Raw genomic sequence first — 21,371 nt, forward strand, 5'->3', positions numbered from 1 at the left:
GAAGTCACTTGGCCATGACTAACTTAAAGTGGTCAGGGTGTTACAGCCTTCCCATGTACCTGAAAAGAGATAGAAATCAGTTATTGATGAGCAGTTATATGGCTGCCTCACAAGTAAAAGCTCGTTAATCTTTCACAACGCAGTGGAGTAGGTAATGGTATTACCTCTAAGTTACAGACGAGAAAACAGGGCACAGACAAGGAATTTGCCAATGTACACACAGAGAGTAGGTGGCAGAGCTGGATTCAAACTCGGCAATCTGCCTGGACTGTTTGCTCTTAACGCTCACACTTATTCTTCTCAGGAGAAAATAAATCTAATCTGCTCCAAGAAGTACCTGTCTCACTTTTTGGAGCCTAGGAAAATATTTTAATGTTTTTTAAAATCAGAAGAAGCAAAAAGAATATGATCCAACATGGATTGCATTTGTCTTTATACCAACCCACTTATAAAACCACATGCATAAATGCACACATATGTGTATATGTATATATACATTGTTTGTGTGTGTGTGTGTGTGTGTGTGTGTGTGTGTGCACATGCCTGTGTGCATGCATGCACTTAGAACACTAGTGGTTTATCAAGTCAAAAATGTCCAAAGCTTATAAAATCCATGATGTGTCCCTCATCCTCTGGATTTTAAACAAGCAACTGCATTTTGGCATTTAGAAAAGTACTTGAATTAAACTCAGAATGTTGGTCTTTTTTTTTTGTAGTGTAGATAATTAAACTCAAAAGTTTACCAATAGGGAAGTAAGCTGATGAAAGCTGAATCTCAAAGTAATTTATTCATTGCTTTACTCACAGTGGTTTTTTGGGCTGAACTGTCAGAGCGATGACATGTTTTCATGTTTAGGATGAAGAGAGAATCATATCTTTCCACTGTCTGTAAAACGATCCCAAATCTTTACCTCCTGGTATTCTCAGCTTATGTAACACTCTTTTGTTGGGTGTGGGCTGGAACTAACAAAAAGTTTCTAAAGAGCAGAATATGGCAAAAGCAATGAATGTCACTTGTGAGATTAGGTTACAAAGAGGCTGTGGCTTTGGTCTTGGGCTGTCCTCTCTCACTCACTTGCTCACTTTTAGGAAGACCAGATGCCATGTTGAAGGTGCCTTAAGGAGGGCAGCACACGGCAAGCAACCCAGCAAAGAAATAAGACCCTCAGTCTAACAACCAGGGATGACTGAATCCTCCCAACAACCATGTAAGTGGCCTTGAAATAGGATTCTCCCTATGTTGAGCCTTCAGATGAGACCACAGACCCAACCAACACCTAAATTATACCCTGTGAGAGATCCTAAATCAGAATCATCCAGCTAAGCTGGCTGGATTTGTGACTCATAGAATCTGTGAGATACTAAATGTTGTTGTTTAAACCACTACGTTTTGGAAGTAACCTTTTATGCAGCAATAAATAGCTAATATATTATCCCATGTTACCTTCCAAAGTATCACTGAGATCAGATCTCAGCAGGACCCATGCCTGGATAACATAGCTTATATGGCATAGGAATTGCAGCTACCAGGAAAATATATGAACATGAATCTTGAGGCTCAGTTACTTGTGGATAAAGGTCAGAATATATGGCTGAATAGAAAGGATTAACAACTGAGAACTCTTACTCATGACTTGGAATTCAGAGTTCTAGCCAGGAACCCTGGCACTGATCTTACTATACTAATAAGATGGCTCATTAAACTGGGACAAAGTTTTGACCTACAGTAAAAGAGAAGGAGATGCTGGGTCCAGTTTGCCATGGTATTAATGATGAAAACTTAGCAGAAATTGACCTCCAAGGACTGAGTGATCACAGCTAGCCACCAGAAAGTCTCTTCAAGTCCACTGAGCCATACCAGTGGTGTAAAAATCCATCGTTTAGTGAAAACGTTGTATTTGGAATGAGGTCTAAATGGGTTCAGGAAGAACGAATGAGTTTTATTATTAGGTAGTCCAGATGCCCATGTCATACACTTGTTTTACACTGAAGCCTGTGCTTTGAATGATCTTCATATTGGAGAGATTCACAGTGCCCCACTGTCAGAGAAGGAACGAATTCTGACCTAGTTCACAGATATTTTAACATATAATACAGTGGTGTCAGGGGAAGATCGACCTCTGACACATGATTCGCCCACTTGTTGGTGGCTCTAAAGGATTTAAAGAGAAAATTTCCTGAGGACAGTATAAGTGTCAAAGAGGAGTTCACTATTCTATTTGGAAGGAATTGGACTGACCTAGGGAAACAGAGACCTGAACAGTGGGTAAAGGCATGGCTAGTTGATTAGGGGAAAGGAAGGACCAAAAGTCAGAAGTCAAGTACAGGAAGAACAGGGGAAGTTAGTATACAAACAGAAAAGTGAAATTAGGGAAGAAGCAAGTACATTCTGAATGTATGCCATTAATGGCCTACAGCGGCCATCTACCCAAGAGGAGCCCTCAACAACCAGATGGGCGATGGCTAGTCCTGTGCAGGCAGTGAAACCTTTCTCCTTGGCTCGCCCAGTGCTGCACTGTGGGCCCACCATTCACGGAGCAGTCGTGGTGACTGGGATAGAGTCACACATGGGCTCTCTCTCTCTCTCACCAAATCTAGCATGGTGACTGCTGCTGTTGAGCATAAGCCAGGCCTGGGCAGCATTCCTTGATCAGAGCAGCCAGCTTCACCGCCTTTTTCATCCTGAGGTGTTCAGTGATTTGTCCTTATTGGAACGAATATGTACATATTTGCATATTACTTGTTTCTCTGCCTATAGTTCCTCAATCAACCTTACCATCTGAGGACTTATGAAATCTACATTCTCTGAATACGGCATCTCCGTTCATTGCTGCTCCAGACCAAGGGACGTATTTTATGGCAAATAAGAGCTACCAATTAGCACATGACTCTAAAATGCATCGATCACACCCAGCTGCATCACCCAGACACAGCTGGGCTAATAGAACTGTGTGGTAACCTGCAAAATCTCAGTTAAAAAGTCTCCTTGGGGTACAACATCTACAGGGTTGGAGTAGCTCCCTCCAGAAAGCAGTATAATTTGTTCAATAGGAAACAGTGACCTCCTGGAGAAATTTAAAATTTTTATCTACTAGTGTAGGCGCCTCTGATTTATTTAGATGCTCTAATTCCCAAGAAATGAATGTCTCTGCCAGCTTGAATCCGTGGCTATGACCTGGTTCTTTTGGGCTCCTTGTGTCTGTGGAACAGCAGGCAGAGAAACCTGTTGCTTAGTTCAAGGGGAATCACCTCCGACTACTGTAAGGTGTGAGAGCTGCTGCTGTAGAGTGAGGGCAAGAAGAAGTTTTTCTGGGCCCCAGAGGATTCCCTGAGTATCTCTTGGTGCTTCTTTCTGCAGTAACAGTAACAGGGTAATCACAGCAATTATGGCCAAGTAAAAACAAGGCAACTGACTGCCTGCCACCTGTCTTTTTAGGAAAGAAGAGAGGACATCTTATCGTTTAAAAAACCAATTAGGGCCCCATATTGTATTATGAAAGTCAAAGGAAATGTAGGGCATAAGCAGACCAGAGAGGTGCAGGCTGAGCTGGGTGCACATTCACTGCAGCACCTCAGCTCACTGGGGCTTGTTTCAGCTGATGTCTCTGAGACCAGCCCTGGGTGCACTGGTCAGATCCATGTCAGCACAGCCTGATAGCTCCTCACCACATTCTTCTCATCCCAACCAAGCTCCCTCAGCAAGCGGCTCCTGCACCCATGTGTGTGCGAGACCTGGAAGCACATGGCATGAGATCCTCCTGGGCTTGACTAAAGCAGGGTAGAAGTGGGTAGGTAAATTCTTCCACGTGCGTCCCCCTGGCTGTAGGTTTCCCTGCTACCTGCCTCTTTCCCCTTTGCTCCACTCTCACTTCCACAGGGTTCCCCTCCTTAGTAGGGAAGTGTCACTTACTCCTTTGCATCCACCTGCATTTTCTGAGGCACATGGATGGAACACTGTCTCATGCACCCACGGGACACCCTATTCTATCGTATGTGTTTCTTCCTGGTACTTATCCAGCCTGAAATTGTGCATTTATTTTATTGATTACCAAGACTGGGATTTGGTCTTGTATACCCCTGCATTCTCAAGGCTGAGAACAATTCCTGATATATTGTTGGCACCCAATAACATATGTTCAACGAACAATTGATCCTCCAACAACTATCAGAGATGAGGGTCAAAGAGGAGTTCTGAAATCTCATTGTAACACTGTTCTGAGAGGCTAAGAAGGTGTCATAGGTGGAAGACTCTGTTCTGCTCTGAGCTCTCACTGTTCCCATTAGCCCTATGCACGCTGCCTGCTTCGTGACACTGACTCCTCTTTCTACAGGATGAACTGCTTCTGCCCCTGGAGAGTTCTCAATTCCAGAAGAGCCCAAATACCCTGCTAGAGCTTGCCATTCTGATAAGAGGCTATTGGCCCTTGGAGGTTCACATAGTCAGGCTTAAAGGGAAAACTTGTCACAAACTTTGGAATTGCCTCAGCACTAGATGAGAAATCAAGGGGAGTTATGGGGAACTATGTTTAAACACTTTCATTTAAATAAAATTAAATATTAACTGATCTGCCTCTAACTGATAAATAATTAATACATTTCCCTTTTCAGAGTGGCTTTAATAATGCAACTGAAAACCTCTCCTTGCACCTCTAAAATAAGTTATTTTCAAATAGCAGGCTAGGAGACAGTTATTTTGCAAGCACAGATGCCTCCTAACATAACCAGTTGGCCAAATCCGCAAAGTCCTTTTAACTGGAAAAGAATTTCCAAAGGATTACCAGTAAAATATAGTGCTGACCCCTGGCAAGAGGCCTCAAAAGGGCCTTGCGAAAAACACTGCATACTTTCCATCAAAGGCAGGATGAACACCGCACCCCAGGGGCCTCCGGTTCTGATGAACTGCCAGCCTCTTTTCTGGGAAACTGTCTGAAATCGGCCTCTGGTCATCTCTCTTGGGCCATGGTTGCCTCCTGTTGACAGGTCTGCTTTCAGGCTTCTGTTCTGAGACCCAGCCTGGAGTTATGCTACTTTAAATGCTTAGATTTAGTCATTTTGAGTAAAGAATTATCTGTTGTAAGAGAAGTGATAGTGCTTTACTAGCAGTAAAGTTTATTGAATCCTGAAAACAACCCTATGGGCCTTAGGCTAGGTGCTATTATTAACCCCATTTCACCGATGAGGAAACTGAGGCTTAGAGACTACCCGTAACTTGCCTCTGAGGAAAGCTGGGGCTCAGATCACACATCTGACACAATCTCACAGCGTGGTACTGGATCAGTCACTCTACCCCTCTGTATCCTGGCTTCTCTGTAGCAGGGGATAGACCAAAGTCATAGGATAATACTAAAAATCATTTATGAATTTGTGACCTTCGATCTTCCAAAATCCTAAGCACTATGCAAATTTAAGCACTTCTTGCTTATGATGACTTAAATCTAAATGGCGATTAACTTCATGGAGACTGACAGTTTTTTGTGGTGCATAAGGCCACAGACTCAAACCCTGGTTGGCTCCAGCCCTTCCTAGCCAAGTGACTTAGACCTGGTTATTGTCCTCTGCGAGCCTGCGTCCTCTCATCTGCAAACCAGAGGTAATAACAGCACCTGGCCAAAGGCCTATGTATTTGGTTTTAGGACTAAATAAATTACTAAATACAAAGCTGGGAGTAATACATCATACAGATTAAGTACTGTATACATTTTGGGTTATAATGATTTATCTGTAAATATAGAAAGATTTCAAATTTCCATGTTAAACAGTGGAATTCTTCAGTGTCTTCCAAAGGCACATTCAAATGTAAAAATATAAATAACATTGTTTAAATCCCACATCTGAGCCAACTTTTCTAAGCATCTTCACTACCTTCCCAAGGTCCTTTGTAACTTTGTGATCTCATTCCAACCTCTCTCCCAACATCAGAATATAGCCACAGTTACCCTCTGCCACAGCGCAGAGTAAATCAGTTGCATGCCCTGGAAAACGCCAGGCCATCTGTGTCCCTCTGCCCTCACACATGCCTCCCTCAGCCTGGATGAGCCTCACTCCAGTAGAGGCTTTGAAAGAGTCAGTCATCAAAGTTCTGCTCATCGGAACTCCACAGTGAAAACTTTCCTTCCTCATGTTTTCCTCTGGATTATTACACCGTGTTTGAGACCAGGGGAACCACTGTCATTTCTTCAGAAAGCATATCTTAGTCAGGATTATGATTTTTATGTTACTATGTTTATTTCTTTGTTGTCTTTATGACAAACTGTGGAAATGGAGACTATTTTCTCTACCATTGAGTCTTCTGTGTATTACAGTAATATTGAGTATATGTGGAAGGTTATAACTTGCTTGTAAGAATCAAATAAACATACTACATTATCAGAATTAGATTCTATTTTCTATAACAAAAGACCTCAGAATAAGTAGATTTCTCTATTTCACAACACAAAGTTCAGAGAGGATGCCCTCAGGGCTGCTTTGGAAGTTCCATAGTCATCAGGGATTGAGACCCCTTCCCACCTTCACCTCTGTCTTCTGTCATATTGTGTATCCTCAAAGTTACTTCATAGCCCAAGATGGTCTCAGGTGCTTCAGCCATCATGACCACATTCCACTTAGGAGGAACAACATGACCCTATCTGTGATTTCCAAGAAGTCCCTCCACCTTTCCTTTTAGATCTAACCAGTGAAACCTTTTCTCATGGCCACATCTAGAAGCAAATGAATCTGGAACTCTTATTTCATATCACAACAAAAAGTGCGGTTGTATTAATGGAAGAATTGGCAGCCAGTGCCACATAATCTATTAATGTGCTTGTCATAGAATTTCCGTATTTACTCACATGGGTCTTACATTGACGATAGTGAGACCCTTGAGAAAAGGGACCTTATTTATTTCATTTTAATGTCAGTGTAGTCTAGCTCATTGTTTGCAATGCTTGGCACCTAGAAGACCTCCAATTTGCGGAAGGAGTGATTGAAAGGATGAATAAATAATTTAATCAACACACAAACAGATGATTGAAACTTAAAATGATACATCTTTTAAATGTACTTCAGAAACCTTACTCTTGTTTGAGAATTTCCCAATTATTAAATATAATATTTATTATCATTTAAAGTTTAACAAATTGCTTAACAGAAGATCTGAGATTATTCTGACATTTCAAATGGGAGAGACTTTTTTTTTTTGCAAACATTCCAGGATTATAAATTTTTATTAGTTAAGTTTGTCCATTCCCTAATGTGAATGTGGCATTTTTTTTTTCTTTTCAAAGGTTAACTGTGTTTTTCAAATGTCTACGAGATTTTGAACTCACATAGGGTACAATGTTTAAACATAGTTACCTCATTCTTTTTCATCTCTTGCTAGGATTTATTCTAATTTTGTTACTGAAAAGATTCGAATATAATATTTCAAAAAGCTAGCTCAATTGCTTTTAAACAATATTGACTTAAAATTATTCTAAAATTCTAAGGCCTTTGTAAGGATAACTATGCTATTTCTTTTCAAATATAAGCATGTGCACATTATTGAAACTTGTAGACATAAATAAAATGTGAAGGCAAAGCAGAGATTCCTCAAAATCTTTTAGTTTTGAAAAATAGAAGCTCAGAGTGCTGAATTTCAAATACATTTTGATTTGAAATTAATAGCTGATTTAGATCCCAGGGTTTTTATCATCTGTGCATATTTAATTAGAAATGCACTTGGAAATGTAACAAATTTCATGCATCATTAAGCATTTAAATAATTAATAGTTGATTATTTTCTCTTTTAAGATGGCCTCATTTATAATTCTGCCTCAACGATGAGATTGACCTTTAGGTTAAAGTCAAGTTGCAGTTCTATTTAGAAAATAGTTCTTTACTTAGAGAACATAATGAATGCCATTGTCAGCCTTTATGCTATGTAAAGTGATGACAGTGTGACCAATGTTACATAAACATTAAGTGAAGAGATCAATAATCATTGCAACAATGCAACGTTCAAATTGGCATTTTCAGTGCCTGATCCCTGGGACCTTTTGCTAAGCCCCAGACTGTAAGTGAGTAAACAAGGCAGATCCATGGAGAGTGCTCGCTCCTCAGAGCAGAATGAGAGCAGTGGCTCTGATAAAGCCAGGCCACGGAGAGGCCTACCTCCCACCCACCATGCCACCAAGCTAGTGAGCTTTGAGGGTGGACTTTCAAGGATGGGGTTGAGAATCATCAGGTGGTATCTACACCTCTCCAGATGAGTGATGCATGTTCCAACTCTGTATCCACCACAACAGGAGTCTTCAAAAAAATGCCATCAGTGCTATGGTGACCCATTGAGTTTATACCATAAAGAAGAAGACAAGAAGGAAGTAGTTTCTAGAGAGCAGCTCTGATGTCACAGTGTCACAGATTTTATGAAGCCCAGAACACAAATCTACTCCTCTCTATAGCTGGCCATTAAAGAAAGCTTTCACTTCAGGCAAACTAAAGGCAGCTTAATGTTCTCCCAAGTCACCAAGACAGAGATCAAAATTCAAAACAATGGAACCAGCCTTTCACTAAGGTCAATTAAAATAAAATGATGCTCACTAGTCTGACCTCTGCTTTTACTCATAAAGAACTTGCCCGTTGCCCTTTAACTAAAGCCAGAGGTCCTGAGGCCACGGTGTGCCACTTCAGGGAACACAGTAGGTATTCAGTTGCATCCTAGTAGGTAGGTAGGTAAACACAGTAGGTATTCAGTTGGATTCTAATGTCCCACAAGTGAAAAGAGAGAAAACTGACTTTCAAACTTCCACAACCGTTTTTATGTAATAAGTTCATTCAATTATCTTAACAGTCTTACAGGATAAATAACATCATTTTCAATTTGCAAATTAGAATATGGTGGTTTAAAGGGCTTTTAACTTAACTATATATATTCCAGCCACTTACAAATATATATATATATATATATATACATATATATATATATATATATATGTACATATATATATGTATAACACAGTTAACCTTTGAAAAGAAAAAAAAATGCCACATTCACATTAGGGAAGGGACAAACTTAACTAATAAAAATTTATAATCCTGGAATGTTTGCCAAAAAAAAAAAAAAAAGAGTCTCTTCCATTTGAAATGTCAGAATAATCTCAGATTTTCTGTTAAGCAATTTGTTAAACATACATACATATATATATATATATATATATGTAAGTGGTTGGAACCTCACAACTCCAAAGGATTTTGGAATGACAGACAAAGAAAGAAAAAAGATTTAATAATTAAATGACAAAATTATATGTACTAAATCTCTCAAAGTAAGCAGATGATGAGATACTGGGATAAAATAAAGATCCTCAGAAAACGGAGACTTTAGCCTATCCTTTTTAGAGAGGAATTTGGGCTCTTTCAGTCCAGCAATCAGAAGTGTTCGTATACCTAAGGTATACTTCAACTGTAAGTTGTAAAACACCATTTTAATAGTGTAGATGGTTCACTTTATTGTATATAAATCTTTTAGAGGTGGTTCTCTGAAAGGCTAATAGAAATGTACAGTGTGCTTCAAACCTCATTCCTTCCCTTAGCCCTTCTGGACTTATTATGTACGATAGGTGAGTTAAACTCACTCGTGTAATGTGGAAAACACATAAATCTTGGTGCACTGCAATAGTCTTAAGGGAGGTATTGACTTTTTATGGATGTAATTATTTTATGAATGATCACAATGTTTTAAGCCTCTGAGTGATATTTCACAGAGAGTTATGGTGTTTCACTACATTAATATTTTCAAAGATCCTCCCGTTGCCAGAAAGTTCCAGGGCAGGGTCAGCAGGGATCCTGATTGTTGGACTGAGGGGGGTGTCATGGAGGTCAGATCACAGAGAAAGCTGATGTTCGCTAAGCAGAGATTACATTTGGTGCATGTACTTAAATTCTTTTTTAATCCCACTCAGTCTCGGAAATGAAGAAAGAAAACCAGAAATAGAAAAAAGCTTGCATAATAGCTGAGACTAGGGAAGGAATGGCAAACCATCCACACATTTCTCCCCATGGTGGTACTGATGAGGCCATGTTGCTGTATTTTTCTAGCAAATTTTGAGAGGAAAACATGGTGAAACCTCCCATGGGAATGAGCAATATGGAAGGAGACAATTGGTTTAGAACTCACTATTTCACATGAACCCACTTTGTTCTCCAGAGATCACCATCACTTGGAGATGGCTATGTGGAGTTCAGGTGCAGCCATGCTAACAGAGGCATGTGAGGATGGACAAGATCCTGCAGTGTTCCTACACCAGCAAAGAGAAGCATTCTCACGGTTAAAAGGAATGTCATCTGTGGCAAAGACGGCCCACCTGACCCAGCAGCTGAGGACAGAGGCAGGGAAGCACACTCCGAAGTCACACACCAAGACCTCACTAGGTGTTCATTCAGAAAAACCACAGCAAATGAAGGTTCTTCTACTGGTCCATGAATTACTCTACTTCCATACTGCCTCCAGCCTCCTTCCAGTCTTCAGATCCTTGAAATACAACCATGATGCCCAGTTCATTGAATTAAATGTGAGAGGGTGAATCCCGTGGTCCCCAAGCAAACGTCAGTGTGAGGGATGTCTGTTTCTGCTTACCTGCCTCTGTGCTCAGCTGCTGGCTCAAGTACAAGAACAATCCATTCATATGACAGTGGACAAATAAATGCTTCTTTATCAAAGGAGGAAATGTCCTTGTTTCAGAATCGTGACCTTAGAAAATATTATATTTTGGCATCAGTGAAAAAAACTTGAATTTAAAAAGGGAGATCAATATATTACTGTTGTTATTTAACTAATGCCACAATTAGAAACATGAAGGATGGCCGGGAGCAGTGGCTCATGCCTGTAATCCCGGCACTGTGGGAGACGGAGGTGGTCAGATCACCTGAGGTCAGGTGTTGAAGACCAGCCTGGCCAACATGGCAACACCCCTTCTCTACTAAAAATACAAAAACTAGCTGGGCCTGGTGGCATGTACCTATAATCCCAGCTACCCAGGAGGCTGAGGCAGGAGAACTGCTAGAACCCAGGAGGCAGAAGCTGCAGTGAACCAAGATGGCACCACTGCATTCCAGCCTGGGTGATGGAGCAAGACTCCATTTCAAAAAAAAAAAAAAAAAAGAAAGAAAGAAAGAAAGAAAGAAAGAAAAAGAAAACACAACACAAAGGTACTACCCAAAATTTAGTGGCCTATAACAGTCAGTATTTATTTATCCACATTCATTTACTCAGAAGTTGACTAGCTGTGACTTGGAATGATGGTAACAACTGGCCATGTGTGTCTCATCGTCTAGCCAGCTACAGTGGGCATTTTCTTTTTAAGAGCAGGGTTCTGGCCGGGTGCGGTAGCACACGCCTGTAATTCCAGCACTTTGGGAGGCTGAGGTGGGCAGATCACCTGAGGTCAGGAGTTCATGACCAGCCTGATTAACATGGTGAAACACCATGTCTACTACTTACAAAAAAAAAAAAAAAAAAAAAAAAAAAATGCCCTGATGGGGTGGTGCATGCCTGTAATCTGAGCTACATGGGAGGCTGAGACAGGAGAATCACTTGTACCTGGGAGGCGGAGTTTGCAGTGAGCTGAGATCACGCTATTGCACTACAACCTGGGCAAAAAGAGCGAAACTCCCTCTAAAAAAAGAAAAAGAGGCAGGGTTCCCAGGAAGAAAGAGTCCAAGGCCTCTTTCTGTGTACTCATCACCAAAGTACTGTACCTAGGATCAGAAAAACACATATCACTTCTGCTTTCACTTCTATTGCCTAAAACAAGTGACTAGCCCAGCCCAGATTCAAAGGGTGGAGAAATAAGAGTCCGCCTGTGAGGTAACATTGCAAATGGTACAGCTACAGAAAGGAGTGAAAAATTGGAGCCAGTTTTATAATAAACATATCATGACATAAAGAAATTGAAAACAAGGTTTGAAAAGGAATTTATTACAATAAATAATGTATTAAAATCATCTACTTGTTCTCTGAAGGGTTATAAAGAATATATGGATCCCTTGAGAGTAAAAATAGATGAATGGTAAGATGTTAAACCAAGAGACAAGAGATTTATTAAAGAGACTGACTTAAGGAAAACAATACATAAGTCTTACCGCACCATGATTTAATATGCCTAAAAGAGTGGTACAAATTATAATTGACAATACAGATAACTGAGTCTGAGGAAGTCAAGTCTGGCCTCTCAGAGACAAAAGGCTGCTATAAATACAAATTAGGAGAATTAGTAAAAGATAATCCTGGCATTAGACCTCTAACAACCTCATGCTCCTAAAAAATTGCAAACGGAGAGAAACACTATTATAAGACTTAACAGAAGAAACTATTTTTAAACTGAGAAAAGACCTACACATGGTCATCAAAATCTCTTATGAAGCATCAAGAAAAACATAATGAAAGCAGCAAAAACCAACTAGTGGGGAGGAAAATAAGAAATGAATGACTTTTTAAAGTTGAAAAATTCTAATTAACAGTTATATCAAATGTCACTCCTTTAACTGGACAATATAATGCAAAAATCACTAACGGAGAAATGTCTGACACAGTATATGAGAAAAGTCTACAATGGAGTTAAGGACAATTCCTTTCAAATTTACCAGGACTAGATAACTTCTTTTCTTAAACATAAAAGGGAATTTTTTTTAAAAAATGAACATCTTCCATTCTCTTTTGTAAATTCAACATAAGGTTGACATCAAATTTTGTCAAAGCAATTCAAATAACACAGTATCTTTGAATGTACATGCAAGCATTTTGACTATAATTTGCACAGATTTATTTTGCCTTATATTAAAACAATAATGTATTGCAACCACAGTATAATAACCCAATAATGATTTAATTCTATCAGAAAACTCATGAGTCTTCATGTTAATAATTAAACGAAGAGAAAGTATGTGACTACCTTCAATAATTCTGAAAAGCAGCTCATAAAATTATTTATTACCAGCAAATATTGTTGCCAAATTGTTAGTATATTCATAAAACCTAAGATGATATAGAAAAATTATGTACAAACAGAAATCACAATTAATAAAGACAATATCCACAAGTTTTAGAAATTACCAAAATTATTTTTATCAAAATTGTCATTTAATGTTATTTTGAATACTTATTTATCTATGAGTCAATATAAATAAGAGTCATAAATATTGAATAGACGATCATTATTACTTTCAAATTTATGACTGCATGTCACAAGAATAAACAAAACAGTCCTTAGAAATAACAAGAGTTCCGTAATGAAGCAGCACACAAAATAAATACTAAAGTTACTATTCAATATGTATTTTCCATATAGGGTGAAAAATCCTTTTGAAAAGTCTTCAAAAATACAAAATACTTGTAAATATAATTTAAATATGCATAGCTTATGCAAGCAAAATTATACAACATTGTTGAAGGATATAAAAGTAAATTAGGTATATCAGAAACCTAAATGGGATTTTTCTGTGTCGTAATGATTTTAAACCTTCCTTTAAAATGCTGTAACTTTAGCATAATTTTGATAAAATCACATTCAAATTGTTTGGAACTTGTCAAGGTTGCTCTAGTTACCTGAAAGAAGAAGGGGTGTTGGATGAGAAATAGGTTTTGCTCATGTGAAATGCATCAGGTAGGCACAGAATTCTATGGTTTCATACTAAGTACGAAACAACAAAAGGAAATATGACAGAAAAGAAACAGAGAGCAAAGAGCGATTAAAACACCTAAGCCATTTATCTAAAATGAAACTTGGGACAATCAGATGAAGCTCAGTAAATATTCACATTTTATAATTTTTAGATATTAAAATTTGAATAGAACATTTTTTTACACATATGGCACCACATCCCCCAAATGCACCCATATGTTTGAATTCATTGCAGAAACATGAGCAACAAATTTTGGAAATCCTAAAAACACCATGTACTGCTGTGACCGTACCGAATGACACCTCAACATGCTTCCCTGCAAATATTCCCTGCATGCCCAGTACAAAGGGCAAGAATGGCTGCTGGGACATCTCTGAGTAGGAAAATAATGAGAGTCACTTTGCGTCTCTTCAGTTGGGTAAGATTTATCGAAGAGAGCTCAATATGCAATTATGCCAACATAAGGGATTTAGAGAAAAGGTAACAAGGTTTCTATAAGGAGAAATGGGGTGCGTTAATCTACCTAGTGCCTATTTGAAAATGAGTAAATAAGCACAGTGACACAAATCATTTTTTCCTTTGGCAAAATTTCAACGGAGAAGCTATAAAATGAATTATCATTAAGGTCTGGAGCAATGTTTTATCATGAATAAGGAACTGGAAATTGAAATATGCCCCTGCCACTAGATTAATCTTTCCTTGGTATTCTATTTTATTTCTCTACTCAAAAATCAATGAATTCCCACCAGCTGGCAAATATTATATGAATTACTTAGTCAGGTATTTAATGCCCTTGATGCTCTCATTTGAACTTATTTCTCTTCTCTTGAAATTATCTTGTGCTCCAGTCCAACACTGTTCAATAGAAATATAATGTGAGTCACATATATAAATTTTAATTTTCTAGTAGCTACATTAAAAAGTTAAAAAATGTAAAATAAATTTTACTAATATTTTTATTTAAATTAATATTCCCAAAATATTATCGCTACAACATGTAATCAATATATTCTCACTTATAAGTGAGAGCTAAACGATGCGTACACAAATGCGTACAGAGTGGTATAATGGACATTGGAGATGCAGAATAGGGGAGCTAGGAAAAGGTGTGAGGGATAAAAAAATCACCTACTGGGTATAATGTGCACTAAAATCCCAGACTTCATCACTATACAATTTATCCATGTAACCAAAACCACTTATACCCCTAAAGTTATAAAAAATTTTAAAAATTCATACAAAACAAAACTAATGACTTTTTTTTTCTTTTTTTTTTTCTTTTTTTTTTTTTAGATAGAGTCTTACTCTGTCGCCAGGCACCAAGCTGGAGTGCAGTGGCACAATCTTGGCTCACTGCAACCTCTGCCTCCCGGGTTCAAGCAATTCTGCCTCAGCCTCCCAAGTAGCTGGGACTACAGGCACATGCCACCACGCCCAGCTAATTTTTGTATTTTTAGTAGAGACTGGGTTTCACCATGTTGGCCAGGATGGTCTCGATCTCTTGACCTCGTGATCCGCCCGCCTCAGCCTCCCAAAGTGCTGGGATTACAGGCGTGTGAGTCACCGCACCCAGCCTCTAATGATGTATTTTTGAGTCTTTTTTGGTACTGTCTTTGATATCTGATATGTATTTTATAGCTACAGCACATCTCAACTGGGACTAAGCAGATTTCAAGTATTCCAGAGCCACCCGGGATAGTGGCTACCGTGCTAACCCATACAGCTCCAGTTGAACCAATGGCTTGATTCTTCCTCCATTCCACACCTTCACTCATTGTATTCCTGTGTCTCTTCCTCATGGTAGGACAGCGTCACCATCCTTGACCCCTTCTGTGCAGTGATTTCCTCTGCATTGTGTTCCTGGAGACGTAGCATTGCAGGTACAGGAGAGCCTCAGTGATGCTGTAATTCGTATGCACTCATTCATAATCAAACAAATGATATATAATTATGGCATCCTCTGAAATACGCTGTTAGTCACACATGGTGCCAGCATTACAGAAAATATGTTCTGTTACATTTCTGGCTTTTTAGAAAACAGGAGCTGTTTATTTTTCATCTTACAACCCCCACTGTCATCTTCTACTACACCCCATTCTAGAATAGCATATTCATTTTTTTTACATAGTTAATACATGTTTCTTGGAAGAGTAAGATAAATAAAAGTAAACAGTTTGGTCCCTCCTACACTGCTGGTAGGCCTTAATCATTCTATAAATGGTATAGAAATGGAATAGTCCATGAAATACTCTATTTTACAGATTGCAGAGGCAGTGAAATGCCAAGCTGACGAAGATAAATTTCAGGAAAAAGAAAACTCACAGAACTCGGTGAGTGAGCAGAAATCTGACAGACGATCTCCACTGTGAAAAGGGAAGATAATGCATCTGAAAAGAAAATCTCCACTCATTATAAAATGATGTGCTCTGAGCTCTCATTTTCAAGCCAAGTAATGGAAGTGGTAATAGGCAGCCTGCTTCTTAAGCACAACAGGGCCACAGTTTACTAAGTCAGCTTGAGCAAGCCAGCAAACCCGACATAAATAGTCAAGAATTTTGAAAGTGCAGTTCTTCTGAACAAAGGCTGAGTTTGAACCCGTGACTGATGCAGCAAGCGACAAAGGGGTTAGCAGAGGTGGTTCATGAGAGAAGCCTGTAGTGTAAACCCTGGAAATGGATGAGCCTGCTCCAGTGAGCTTGTCCCTGGAGGGGAAGGGAGTAAACACAATGACAGAAGTCTGCCAGTCATTCAGGGAAGAAAGGGTGTTCCAGAAAGCAGCCAGGGGCAGGGCTGTTTTCCTCCAGCAAGGCCGTGGAGGCCCAGGAAACATAACAGTCCAGGATTTCCCACAGGGCTGTGGAGCTGATACAGGTTTGGTGGATTGGTAAGGATAGACAATGCCCTATCCTCCTAACGAAGTTATCCATCTACATATTAGGCATCAGTGAACAAAACAACACCCACGTAAATAGACTGAGCTCCAAAATGATGCACAGACATGAGAATGAGAGAGAAGTCAGATCATTAAGAAAAAAGCACAGTTGGAAACAGACCAGCAGTCACTTGGATGCAAAGCCATCTCAACGACTGGCTTAGATTTCCACACCACGTCCAAACAGCTTTCATCCTAGAGCATGTCTCCAGCTGCAGGGACTGCTATGTGAATTCAATTAATGAAGGTTTGGTGTTTCCAGGACACAAGGAATGACACAAGCCGTGGTAAAGGTCACCTGTCTTCGAATACTTGCTTTCTAACCAATATATAATGTCATAGATGTAGTTACCAATAAAAGCATAGAGTGAGAGTGTGTGCGTGTTTGTGTGTGTACACACGTTATCCCTCTAATGAAATTGCATCTTGGCACCGTTAACTAATTCCTGCTTGTCTATTCTTGCTAGAAGTAAAATCTCATTCACATCACCAAGTTCTTATGGTAAAATCAAGGGTTAGGATTCCTAGAGTGCAAAAAATTCCAAACCCTTTATGCTATCCTGGATGAAAGTCATCAGAGGGAAGCTACAATCTACATCTCCTGTGACAGTTGCACCAGGACACCAGACAATAGGGCTTCTTACTAACACGTCAGGCAGCTCACTCACGTGCAAAGATGACTTTGTTCAGCCACACTGGAAGCAAGACATAAAAGTCTATCTAAATACAGAGCTGAAAACAGAAATTGAGTTTCTACTATACCTGTAGCAAATACAAAGAATAGGTCCCAAATATATAAGTTCTCTACTTGGAAAACCTATGCTTTCAGTTGTATTCCTAATTCCATCAAAGTAGAAGGTGGCTAAATAGATTATTTAAATGTAACTCGATTATCTGTTCAGCTAATATACAATTGACCCTTAAGCAAGACAGAAGTTAGGGCCACCGGCCCCTCAGGCAGCTGAAAATTTGCGTATAACTTTTGAGTCTCCCCAAATTTAACTACAACTGTTGACCTGAGGCCTCTGATAACACAGTCAATTAATACATATTTTGTATGTTTTTTTTTTTTTTTTTTTTTTGAGATGGAGTTTCACTCTTGTTACCCAGGCTGGAGTGCAATGGCATGATCTTGGCTCACTGCAACCTCCACCTCCTGGGTTCAGGCAATTCTCCTGCCTCAGTCTCCTGAGTATTACAGGCACCCACCACCATAGCTGGGATTACAGGCACCCACCACCATGCCCAGCTGATTTTTTTTTTAATTTTTAGTAGAGACAGGGTTTCACCATGTTGACCAGGATGGTCTCGATCTCTTGACCTCATGATCCACTCGCCTTGGCCTCCCAAAGTGCTGGGATTACAGGCGTGAGCCACCATGCCCGGCCCATATTTTGTATGTTATATGCATTATATACTTTATTCTTACAATAAATTAAGATAGAAAAAAGACAATGCTGTTAAGAAAATCATAAGGAAGAGAATATATATTTACTATTCATTAAGTGGAAGTAATCATCATAAAGAACTTCTTTCTTATTTTCAAGTTGAGTAGGCTGAGAAAGAGGAGAAGGAGGAGTTGATCTTGCTGTCTCCAGTGTGGCAGAAGCAGAAGAAAATCTGCATATAAGTAAATCCACATAGTTAAAATCCATGTTGTTTATGTGTTAATCATACAATAAAAGACATTAAAAAGAAACTTAAGTTGTCAATGAAAGAACTGAGAGAATTGTCCTCTCTTTATGACTATACACAGAACCTTTTATTTAAGGATGACTAATTTTAAAAATGTAACTGTAATAGATTTTCTAATATTTTTGCAATATGAAAGGAGAAAATCAAACCAAATTGATTGGATTGAAATATGTATTATGCAGTTTCTAGAAATCTAAAAACTTCACCAAAGAGGATATACAGATTGTAAGCACACACATGTAAAGCTGCTCAACATCATTAACTATCAGGGGAATGCCAATTAAAATCAAAGAGATACCACTACACCTATTCAAATGGTTAAGATCAAAAATATCGACAATTTCAAGTGCCAGTGAGGATGCAGAACAACACTGCTGATGGGTTAAAAGTGATGCAACCATTCTGAAAAAATAGTTCTGCAACTTCTTGTAAAATTAAACATACTCTTAAAATATGACCCAGCAATCACATTCCTGTATATTTACCCTAGAGAATTGAAAGTTTATGTTTACAGGAAAACTTGCACTTGAATGTTTATAGTAACTTTATAAAAGCTAAAAACTGGAAACAATTCAGAATTCAGAACTCTGGTGTCTTTCAACATGTGAATGGGTACAAAATGGGGCTATATGTATATAATAGAATACTAGTCATCAACAAAATTCAGCCAACAAAAACTTGAATGAGGCTGGGCGCAGTGGCCCAGGCCTGTAATCACAGCACTTTGGGAGGCCAAGGCAGGCAGATCACCTGAGATCAAGAGTTCAAGAACAGCCTGGCCAGCATGGTGAAACCCCATCTCTACTAAAAATAGAAAAATTAGCTGGATGTGGTGGCGCATGCCTGTAGTCCCAGCTACTCAGGAGGCTAAGGCACGAGAAATCACTTGAACCCAAGAGGCAGCGGTTGGCAGTGAGCCGAGATTGCACTGCTGCACTCCAGCCTAGGTGACAGAGCCAGACTCCATCTCAATAAAAACGAACGAAACAACAACAACAACAACAACAACAACAACAACAACAAAACGAATTTCAAAGGCATTCTGTTGAATTAAAGAGGTCTAACAAGGTTACATGTTACATATTTTTTGATTCCACTTATTGGCTCGTCTGGAGAAGGCAAAACTATAAATGAACAGAACAGTGGTTGCTAGGCCTTAAAGGTTGAAGAAGGGTACGACTACAAAATTCCTGAGGGAGCATTTTAGATAATGGAACTTTTCTGTACTCTGATTCTGGTGCAGTTCCATAAATTATCCTTCTGTTAAAACACAGACTTGTACACTGACACAAAATGCCAATTTTACCATAGGCAAATATTGTTTAAAAAAATGTCTAGCTTGTCACCCACCTTCTGACAAACGTGTGTCTTCTTTAGGCATACAAGGAAAGTTCTCCCTTAATCACACACAACAGAAGAATGTTGTCAATGCAATAGAGTGATGAAGACTGAGGCTAAGAGTCTGCAAACTAGGTCATGATAGAAAACCAGAAATAACATAGGCCAGTGACGGTGTACTGCTGTTCCTTCCAGGTAAACTATAATTGATAGTATTTTAAAAATAATATAGAGAGAAAGCATTTTCTAAACCCATTGCTACATACCATGTGCCAGGGGCACATAGAATTTTTCCAATAAAGAAACTGCATCTGGAAAAAGAGTTGCAGTTGAAGTCTCTAGCCGATAAAGCTTAAGATAATACAGAGACATTTTTAAAGACACATAGACTTAATGCTCAAGTGAAATATGAGAGACAAAAGGGGGCAGAAGAAATGAAACCTACAGGGTAACTTTTAGTGATTATGTTGGCACACACTCTGTGATTATACAAAAAAGTGACACTGTTTTTAACCTGCTGTTCTCAGTCAGCAAGCAAGTACCAGAAATTCCCTCTTTTTTATTTCTTTCTCTGTATTAACAAGATTTTAAAAGACCACATATTCTTAGGTAGGTTATTGCATTCTCCAATGGCAAGCACCATTTCTACCCACGTTCTTCGGTTTCTTTTCTTTTTTTTTTTTTGAGACGGAGTTTCACTCTTGTTACCCAGGCTGGAGTGCAATGGTGCAATCTCAGCTCACCGCAACCTCCGCCTCCTGGGTTCAGGCAATTCTCCTGCCTCAGCCTCCTGAGTAGCTGGGATTACAGGCACGTGCCACCATGCCCAGCTGATTTTTTGTATTTTTAGTAGAAACGGGGTTTTACCATGTTGACCAGGATGGTCTCAATCTCTTGACCCCGTGATCCACCCACCTTGGCCTCCCAAAGTGCTGGGATATACAGGTTTCTTTATAAATATAGATATGTGCATATATGCATCCATAAATGTATATAGAATGTATATTAGTGAAAAATCTGATTCATAAGAATTTATGGTGTGAGTGAGTGTGTGTGTGTGTGTGTGTGTATGTATGCAATCAAACAACTTAGATTCTTATGAGTTAGATTTTGCACTAATATCTCACGGGTATGCAGTGATCTTACTCTAGTTATGCATCAGAAGGAAATAGTGAGTGGTAAATCCTTCTTGAGAAAAATCCTCTCCTTGCCAAGAAACAGATAAAAATGCAAGCGTTTACAAAGTCTTTGAGCAAAAGAAGTGCAATTTCCTTAGAAGCAGGAGCTAATTCTATTGGTGAGGGACGATGGGATTGCCAAAGGTTCAAAGTTCTCACATTTATCATGTCTTACCCCAAAATCCCTATCTAATGTCTCATTTCTCACTGCCTTGCACTCAGTGCCTTTACTTTCCCAGAGAAGAGATTATGGAGGCTCTGTATTCAATGTTTCACTTATCTATTGCACAGTTATATGTTGCATCTTATTTTTAGCCATATTTTCTCCATAGCCATAAAACAGAAGATATTTTTAGAATATTCATGGAAGTCCTCAAGTTCTCTCTGGCTTTTTATTGCTGTGAGTGAGCTCTCTGAGTTATCATCAACCCTTGGTCTTGTAGCTTTTATTACTCTTCTCAAATGTATTATTTGCCATATCATATCAAAATTCTGTCACTTGTAAGTATTCTATACCAAAGAGCAGCAGGTAATTAATAAAAATAATTTGAGCCGGGCGCGGTGGCTCAAGCCTGTAATCCCAGCACTTT

This window comes from Saimiri boliviensis, chromosome 10, assembly GCF_048565385.1.
Source record: "Saimiri boliviensis isolate mSaiBol1 chromosome 10, mSaiBol1.pri, whole genome shotgun sequence".
In the NCBI taxonomy this organism is placed as follows: domain Eukaryota; kingdom Metazoa; phylum Chordata; class Mammalia; order Primates; family Cebidae; genus Saimiri; species Saimiri boliviensis.